The following is a 9283-nucleotide window of genomic DNA, read 5'->3' on the forward strand; positions in this document are numbered from 1 at the left end:
TTGGGCCCTTCTAAGTGTGACACAGTCATATCAAGAAGAGTGATTATTGCATCATCAACCCCCCTCCCCACCTGATACACAAACTGGAGAGGGTCCAAGTTTGCCTGAACAGTGTTCATGAGCTCGTCTTTCACGATCCTCTCAAAAGACTTCATTACCAGGGAGGTAAGAGTAACGGGTCTAAAGTCATTTAAAGTCTTTGTGCATTTATTTTTGGGCACAGGGACAATAATTGAGTCCTTCCACAGGCAGGGGACACTGTGAGCCGGGAGTGACCAGGAGAAGATAAAGTGGAAGATGTCTGCCAGCTGTTCGGCGCAGTTCCTCAAGACCCGACCTCCAATCCCATCAGGACCCGGACTTTTCCTCTCCTTTACCCTCTGGAACACTCTGTACCCTCTCCTTGTCGACATGCACCGCCACTGTGCTGTTCGGCTCTAACGTAGCACTCTTAAACACAGACAGTTCATGGCTAAAATCATGGACATTAAACGGTTTGAATAAATACTTACTTCATTTGCCAGGTCGTAATCAGACTTCTCATCTAAGGAGATATTATTCTTATGGGGCTGCGTCCCCAACATGGTTTTCACCCCCTCCCATGCAGGGCGTGCGCTGCCAGTGCTGAACAGGTTCTCCACCCTATCCTTATATTGCTGCTTGGCAAGTTTTTTTTCTTTCCTGACCTGCTTCTGTAGCTCCTTATATGTATCCATATCACCTGCATTAAAACTGATGTTTCTTTTATTAATAGCTTTTTTGACTGATTTTGAGACCCATGGCTTACTGTTAGGAAAAATGGAGATAGATTTTTTATGGATACATAACCCCTCACAAAATGTAAAGGGATAGTTAGGTTTTTTTGAAGTGGGGTCATATAAAGTACATATCTAAAGTCGATCTGTTTCCTACCGTAATCACCGATCAGCGCAGCTTCAGTTTGGAGAAGTAGAGAGCCGCTCCAGCCCAGACGCTCAGCTTTGTGCTGCAGTGAACGGGGTCCAGCAAAAAAGCCCCAGGGTGGCGTTGTTTGGCATAAAACGTATTCTTAACCAAGTGCTGCCCAGAGCACGTTCCTCGTGCCACCACACAAGCACTTTTATACTCCTCCAGAAACTTCCCCCCTGTGGTCCTGCCGGATGATCTCCGCGGGGAGGACTGCCAAGGAGTCCACAGCACCTACTCTGGAGCTGCGAAAGCGCAGGAGAAACTCCCGGCCATACTGGAGCGGTTCCCTGTTTTCACAGAGTCCTATAAAGTGGAATAAAAGTATCCAAAGGACAGCAAGGCCCGTCAAACTAAGGCGAGGCATAATTGCAGTTTATCACTTGTGAATCAACTTAAAGTGAGCGTTAGTAGTGACATAAAAACAAGACGAGACAGGTTAGGAACCACGGAGCACACGGGAGCTACTGCTACATGTCGCCATAACCAGCACCATCTCCAAAATTCAAGATTCAAAGGTTTTATTTGTCACATACTCATACAGGATGCACAGTGAGTTGTTTTTGTGACATGTACTGTACTTCTGTGCTCAATTTAAGTAAAATTATACAACAAGTAGTTTCGACCAAGCAATCTGATTGGTCAACAAGACATTTAGACCGTGCTCAAATCAGCATGACAGCACGCCTGACTCATTACTCAAAATATTACTCCGCCAAGTATGTGGCAATAGTGCATCCATCTCCATGGCAACATAGTAACTGTCAGAGCTGGAGCAAAAATAAACAACAAAAAAAACTTCAGTGCTGACATCATCACAGTCATGCTCAAATGACGTTAAAGAGCAGACCCTCTCGGGTAATATTGCTTAAATAAAATATAATGCAGTGTAAGTAAAATAGTACATAGTAAAATAAATACAATAGAATATAATTAATACAATAAATATGGTTTATGACCTCCTCCTTGAACCGGCACCTTATCGTGGTGGAGGGGTTTGAGCACCTGAATGATCCTAGGAGCTATGTTGTCCGTGGCTTAATGCCCCTGGTAGGGTCTCCCAAGGCAAACAGGTCCTAGGTGACGGGTCAGACTTAGATCGGATCAAAAGCACTTAATGAAAGATAGAATATCGAGGAAGTTTATGTTGCCCGGATTGGCGTCACTGGAGCCAGGCCTTGGGTTGGGGCTTGCAGGTGAGCGCCTGGTGGCCGGGTCTTTGCCCACGGGACCCAGCCGGGCGCAGCCCGAACGAGCGACGTGAGCCTGCCCTGCAGTGGGCTCACCACCCGCAGGAGGGTTCAGAAGGGGCCGGTGCAGTGTGATTTGGATGGCAGTCGTGGGCGGGGGGGAGGAGGAATGTCACCTCGCTGGGGGGGAAAGAGCCTGAGCTGGACTCTCTTCTAGTCTGGAGTTGCCCGCGGTGAGAGGCGGCGAGCTGGTGTGGGCTTGCTTATAGCTCCTCAGCTCAGCCACCATGTGTTGGAGTTCACCCCGGTGATCGAGAGTGTCGCCTCCCTGCGCCTTTGGGTCGGGGATAGGTCTCTCACTGTTGTCTCGGCTTATGGGCCGAACAGCAGTGCAGAGTACCCGACCTTCTTGGAGTCCCTGGGAGTGCTCCAACCGGGGACTCCGTTGTTCTACTGGGGGAAGTTAGCGCTCATGTGGGCAGCGACAGTGTTACCTGGAGGGATGTGATTGGGAGGAACGGCCTCCCCGATCTGAACCCGAGTGGTGTTTTGTTATTGGACTTCTGTGCTAGTCACAGTTTGTCCATAACTAACACCATGTTCAAGCATAAGGGTGTCCATATGTGCACGTGGCACCAGGACACCCTAGGCCGGAGGTCAACGATCGAATTTGTGGTCGTGTCATCTGACCTCCGGCTGTATGTCTTGGACACTCGGGTGAAGAGGGGGCTGAGCTGTCAACTGATCACCACCTGGTGGTGAGTCGGACCCGCTGGCAAGGGAGGAAGCTGGACAGACCTGGCAGACCCAAACGTATTGTGAGGGTCTGCTGGGAACGTCTGGGGGAACCCTCTGTCAGGGAGGTCTTTAACTCCCACCTCCGGTAGAGCTTTGACCAGATCCCGAGGGAGGCTGGGGACATTGAGTCCGAGTGGACCATGTTCACAACTTCCATTGTTGACGCAGCTGTCCGGAGCTGTAGCCATAAGGTCTCCGGTGCCTGTTGTGGCGGCAATCCCCAAACCCGGTGGTGGACTCCGGAAGTAAGGGATGCTGTCAAGCTGAAGAAGGAGTCTGGTTAGCTCGGGGGAGTCCTTAGTCAGCTGACGGGTACCGGCAGGCCAACCGTGCGGGGGCATGGGCGGTTGCGGAAACAAAAACTCAGGTCTGGGAAAAGTGCAGGAGGCCATGGAGGAGGACTACCGGTTGGCCTCAAAGAAATTCTGGCAAACCATCCGGCGCCTCAGGAGGGGGAAGCAGTCCTCCACCAACACTGTTTACAGTGGAGGTGGGGAGCTGTTGACCTCGACTGGGGACATTGTCAGGCGGTGGAAGGAATACTTCGAGGATCTCCTCAATCCCACTGACACGCTTTCCATAGAGGAAGCAGAGGCTGGGGACTCAGAGGTTGACCCATTCATCACGCAAGCCGAAGTCACTGAGGTAGTCCGGAAGCTCCTCAGTGGCAAAGCACCGGGGGTGGATGAGATCCGCCCTGAGTACCTCAAGTCTCTGGATGTTTTGGGGCTGTCTTGGTTGACACGTCTCTGCAGCATTGCATGGCAGTCAGGGCCAGTGCCTCTGGACTGGCAAACTGGGGTGGTGGGTCTGTGTATCTTTTGGTCATTCGATTTTCCTTTCAGAAACGGGTATTAAAAAACAAAAAACTAGTGGTTATTTGATTTTCGTTTTAGAATACAAAAATTAAAATTGAAATACAAGGCGTTTTTCTTTTTCAAGGTCAAAAAGGGACGAGCGAAATTCTAAAAATGATTTGATTTTCATTTTCTATTTCATATAACAAAAAATAAAATCACTAGAAAACAGATACGGAAAAAAGGTCTGTTTATTCATATTCTGAGACCGGATGATGTCATTTCCTGGACGGTGCTGTGTAGAAGAAACAGTAGGCTAGTAGGCTACGGCGGGGTAATCTACCGTGGCAGTATGGAACTGCGGTCAAGTCAGCCGCCACCCCGATCTCCTTGCTCAAATCAGCCGCACTTAAATTTCGGCATTTTCGGTATTCTTATACCGGAAGTCGAATGTACAGCTCCTTTTTTTGAGAAACTGTGGAAGCTTACTCACTGCTCTTAGGCGTGGGTGTAAATATGTAAGAAATACCTCACCTTTCTAGTGATCGCTTTGCAATGTCGCCCATCCCAAGATACAGATGGTAGAGCTGTACTTTTCTGACAATCCCGTTCATGACACCAATTATGTTGTGGAGAAAACTCTCAGAAGAATCACACGGAGACAAAGCTTGCAGATAGTGAGTCTTGTTTATTTCTGGACTGACCAAACATTTCATACCTCTGTCCATCTGGTTTTACAGCGTGTGTGCGTGTGTGTGTGTGCTTATTCAACATGATCTCATTCCTATTTCCTGATGTTCCGTTTGTCCCAGTAACCAGGATAGTCACATTACATTCATATTCAAAGGTCAGTACAGGTCACATAGTCAGAGCATATATTCAATAATGAGCCGATTAACTCGACTTTTTAATCATCATGTTAACAAATATGGTCAAATCAGCATGAAGATAGACACATAAACATATTTTGACATCTTCTCAAGGGGAAATTGTTCACATTCAGCATCAGCTCATCATTTCTCCTGTGTATGTTGATCCTCTGAGGAAATAGGTCATTTAAAGTTAAAGTTCTGCAATTATGAATGAAACACTAGAACTGAACCACCTCCAACATGTTTTGCAAATACAAGGCTACTCGCCTGTACGTGTCATCAAATGTCTCATCAGAGCAGACTGATCAGACAAACTTTCCCCAGGCAAAGTAACGGTTTCTCATCTGTGTGAGTTCTCATGTGAGCTGTTAAGTTACTGGCTCGATTAAAAGTCTCCCCACATGTTTTGCAACAAAACAGTTTCTCGCCTGAGTTCTCATGTGTACTTTCAAATTAGATGAATTACGTAATGTTTTCCCACATGTGTTGCAAGTAAACGGCTTCTCACCTGTGTGGACTCTCATGTGAGCTTTTAAGTGATGGTGTCTTTTGGCACTACATTTTCTCGTAAGGGGTTAACGACATGAACGTATTCTACAATAGGTTTGATCAGACAACCACCCCTCCCCCGACCCAGTCATCTCTGCTCCCCCCCACCACCTCTTCCATCCCCCCTGTTTACTGCCCCATTCTCACCTCTACCTCCCTTTCCACAGCTTTCATGTTGCAGACTCCCCCCACGGCCCCCCCTGACATTCACCCTCTCCCGACATCCGACACTCAGCCCCCCTGCTCCACTCTGTCACTCTCATCTCTCCAGGTGAAAAAACTCCTGGCCCCTTTCCTGTTCACCCTGTACACCGCAGACTTCTACCACCAATCCCCTCACTGCCATCTACAGAAGTTCTCTGACGACTCTGCTATCATTGGCCTCATCAGGGACGACAGAGCCTACAGAGAACTTATTAAGGACTTTGTGGAATGGTGCCATCGGAATCACCTCCAGCTCAACGCTGGGAAGACCAAAGAGCTGGTGGTGGATTTCCGCAGGCACAAACAACCTGCTTACAGGTGAACATCCTGGGAACAGACATTGAGATGGTGACATCTTTCAACATGGAAGTTCACCTGAAGAATAAACTGGACTTGACTGATCACACAGCAGCTACATATAAGAAAGGTAAGAGCAGACTGTATCTGCTGAGGAAGCTCAGGTCCTTTGGAGTGCAGGCGGCACTCCTGACCTCTTTCTATGACTCTGTGGTGGCATCAGACATTTTCTATGGAGTAGTCTGCTGGAGCAGCAGCATCTCGGCAGCAGACAGGAGGAGACTTGACAAACTTATCAAGAAGGCCAGCTCTTGACTAAGTTCAGGATGATGAACAAGCTGTCATCACTGCTGATGCAGGAGTCCAACCTGCAGGTGAGTGTCACAGCACTGGGCAGCTCCTTCAGTGACAGACTGATACACCCTCAGTGTGTGAAGGAGAGGTATCACAGGTCCTTCCTGCTGCTGTCAGACTGTACAACCAGCACTGCTCCATATAGACCTCACCCTGTACTCTGCACTGTGCAATAACTCTGTACAAACTCATTTCATCACCCATATTTATTATAAATATTCAAAATCTGTATATAAAAATGACTGTCCATTCTTGCACTATATCATGTAAATATGTATATCTGACGATTCGATTCTATTTTCTTTCCTTTTTAATTATATTGTCTATTTTATATTGTCTCTTTTGCTATTGCTCTGTTCTTGTAATATTCCGACGCTGCTGTGACAAGGAAATTTCCCGTCTGCGGGACATTAAAAGATTTCTGATTCTGATTCTGATTCTGATAGAATACAACATATACAGCATACACAGTATACAGTACATACATAGATGTAAATATGTGGATCGGTCACATTTACTTTTCATACTTTAACACATTTAACATCAAGTAATTTGACCAAATATTCAAACTCCATATCTCTATTTACCCCGATGTGACTGTTGGGCTGTAGTTCGTGTTCCGGCCTGCGGGGCGCTGCGACACCAGAAGATGCTCAACTGCCTCAAACCTCAAAGGAGAAGAAGAAGCAGGACAACACCACACACTGTACTGCGCATGCGCTGAGGTTGTAGCGCTTTCAGATCACTCACGAGGTAACAGAAGTAAACAGTAGCAGCTAGCAGCATTAGCTGGCTGTGTGTAATGAATGAAGTGAAGACGGTACTGAGTCACAGCGCAGCTCATTATTGAATGAGTAATTAAAGAACAATGAGTTCAGTTGAGAGTTTGAGAGAGTTTGTCAACGAGCGACTAACTGCTGCTGCTGAAGAAATATTCAGAGTTTTTAAAACAACTATCGTCCAGTACGAGGAAGAGATCGATCGGCAGCGCGTCATGCTGGATATCTGCTGGAAACCCCAAGTAAAGTTACACAGGATAGGTGAGTAAAAGTTTCTTATTTTAATAACAATAATGTTCAGAGCCCTGGAGTGGCCACAGAGGGGGACATATGCATCGCAGCCACGTTTCACTACATGGAGCGAACATACGAGTGTTTCCCTCGTTTTGGTTCATTCCACTCCGGGACTCCGGAGGTTCTGAGTGTCCGCTGCACGGCTGGGCTCCGTTCTATAGAAGACCGCGGCGAAACTCCGCTCAGAAAATGATGATTTTACACACAAAACGTTCCGAAACATGTGAGGAGCACTAAAACTCAACAGAAAGAGGTGTGTCTCATTCAACCTGTTAGGAAGACATTTCGGCATTGGTTTGGAGTCAGTGGGTCAGATGAGATGGAAGCTATTGAAACTTTCTGAGTATTTCTACTTGTTGTTATTCGGCCTTTGTTCTGTGGGCCTCGATGCCCTTGTAAATGAGGGTTGCCTCTCAATGATCTCTGGAGGATAAATAAAGGTTGATTGGTTGATTAAATATTGTCTGTGTTTTGTTGTGTGTCCCTCCAGAGCTCCCACAGCAACATGTCTGTAAGGAGGAGGAGGTTCTGGCTGACCAGCAGCTCTGTAACCAGGAGAGGAACTCCAGTCTGGACCAAGAGGACCCAGAGCCTCCAGAGATTAAAGAGGAACAGGAGGAACTCTGCACCAGTCGGGAGGGAGAGCAGCTTGTACTGAAGGTGGAGACAGATACCGTCATGTTGACTCCAGCTTATGAGGAAAGTGACCACAGTGAAGCAGAACCAACAAGTGACCACCAGCTCCTCTCTAACAACTCTCATGTAGCTGAGAGCCCAGACCAGAAAGGAGGAGAACATGGAGACTCAGGATCAGCTGGAGATGGAGAGCCGAAGAAAAAGAAAAGACGTCACACAGCTCAAACTCACCCAGGTAAAAAGTCTTTCAAATGTAGGAAATCTTTTATGTTTAAGTCCCAATTGAATGCATACCTAAAAACCTGTTACTCTAATCTGACCACTTTTTTCAGTAATGAATAATCTTAATAATGTTAATAATTCCAAACCAGTAACCAGATTCAAGTTACTCATTTACTATTATCATTGTAATTTTCCTTTGTGTGTGTGTGTGTATATATGTATACACACACACACATTTATTTTTTTGCTTTCCTCTTGCGTTTCGGGGAGTGATTTCACGTATGCATCATCTCACATGTAACACCACTCAGCGACACAAACAACAATGGAGGGAGGAGAAAGATGCACGTTTTGTAGCTTGAAGTTGAGCCATTATTTTTGAGTTCGTGTCAGCTAAAGATGAGAATATTAAGGTTTGCTGTACACTCTGTGCTGGCGACAAAGTACTATCAAGCTTCAAAAACACAATGCAAGTCCCACCATGTGGTGTTAAGAGCTGCGAGCAAAGCCACGGCCTCGACTTCTGCAGGAGGTCCCCAACACCCAAACAAGAAATGCTGGACTTTGGTGCAAAACAAGTAATTGGGGGAGAGTTGAAGAAGTTGGGCGGTATGTTGTGGAGGAAATGCTGCACTTAAACATGGTTGACTCGCCCTCATTTCGTGCCATAATAAACAAGATCCTACTACTTTCACTGCTGTGCTGCCTCACAGAACATCTTTGTCTTCCCACCTGGAGAAGGAATATGCAGAGATGGAGAGAAATCTGAAGGCCGCGCTGAATGTAACTAATAAAGTAACTTGTTATCTAACTTAGTTACTCTTAAAGACGAGTGATATCACAGATATGAGGAGCAGTAAAGTCCATATAACAAGGTGTGTCCTAACCACCCAGTGTATTAATACAATCCAGCATCAGTTTGGAGTCAGTGGGTCACATGACCTGGAAACTATTGAAACTTTCTGAGTATTTGTACTTGTTGTTATTCGGCCTTTGTTCTGTGGGCCTTGATGCCCGTGTAAATGAGGGTTGCCTCTCAATGATCTCTGGAGGATAAATAAAGGTTGATTGGTTGATTAAATATTGTCTGTCTTTTGTTGTGTGTCCCTCCAGAGCTCCCACAGCAACATGTCTGTAAGGAGGAGGAGGTTCTGGCTGACCAGCAGCTCTGTAACCAGGAGAGGAACTCCAGTCTGGACCAAGAGGACCCAGAGCCTCCAGAGATTAAAGAGGAACAGGAGGAACTCTGCACCAGTCGGGAGGGAGAGCAGCTTGTACTGAAGGTGGAGACGGATACCGTCATGTTGACTCCAGCTTATGAGGAAAGTGACCACAGTGAAGCAGAA

This window comes from Sparus aurata, chromosome 12 (genome assembly GCF_900880675.1).
Source record: "Sparus aurata chromosome 12, fSpaAur1.1, whole genome shotgun sequence".
NCBI lineage: Eukaryota > Metazoa > Chordata > Actinopteri > Spariformes > Sparidae > Sparus > Sparus aurata.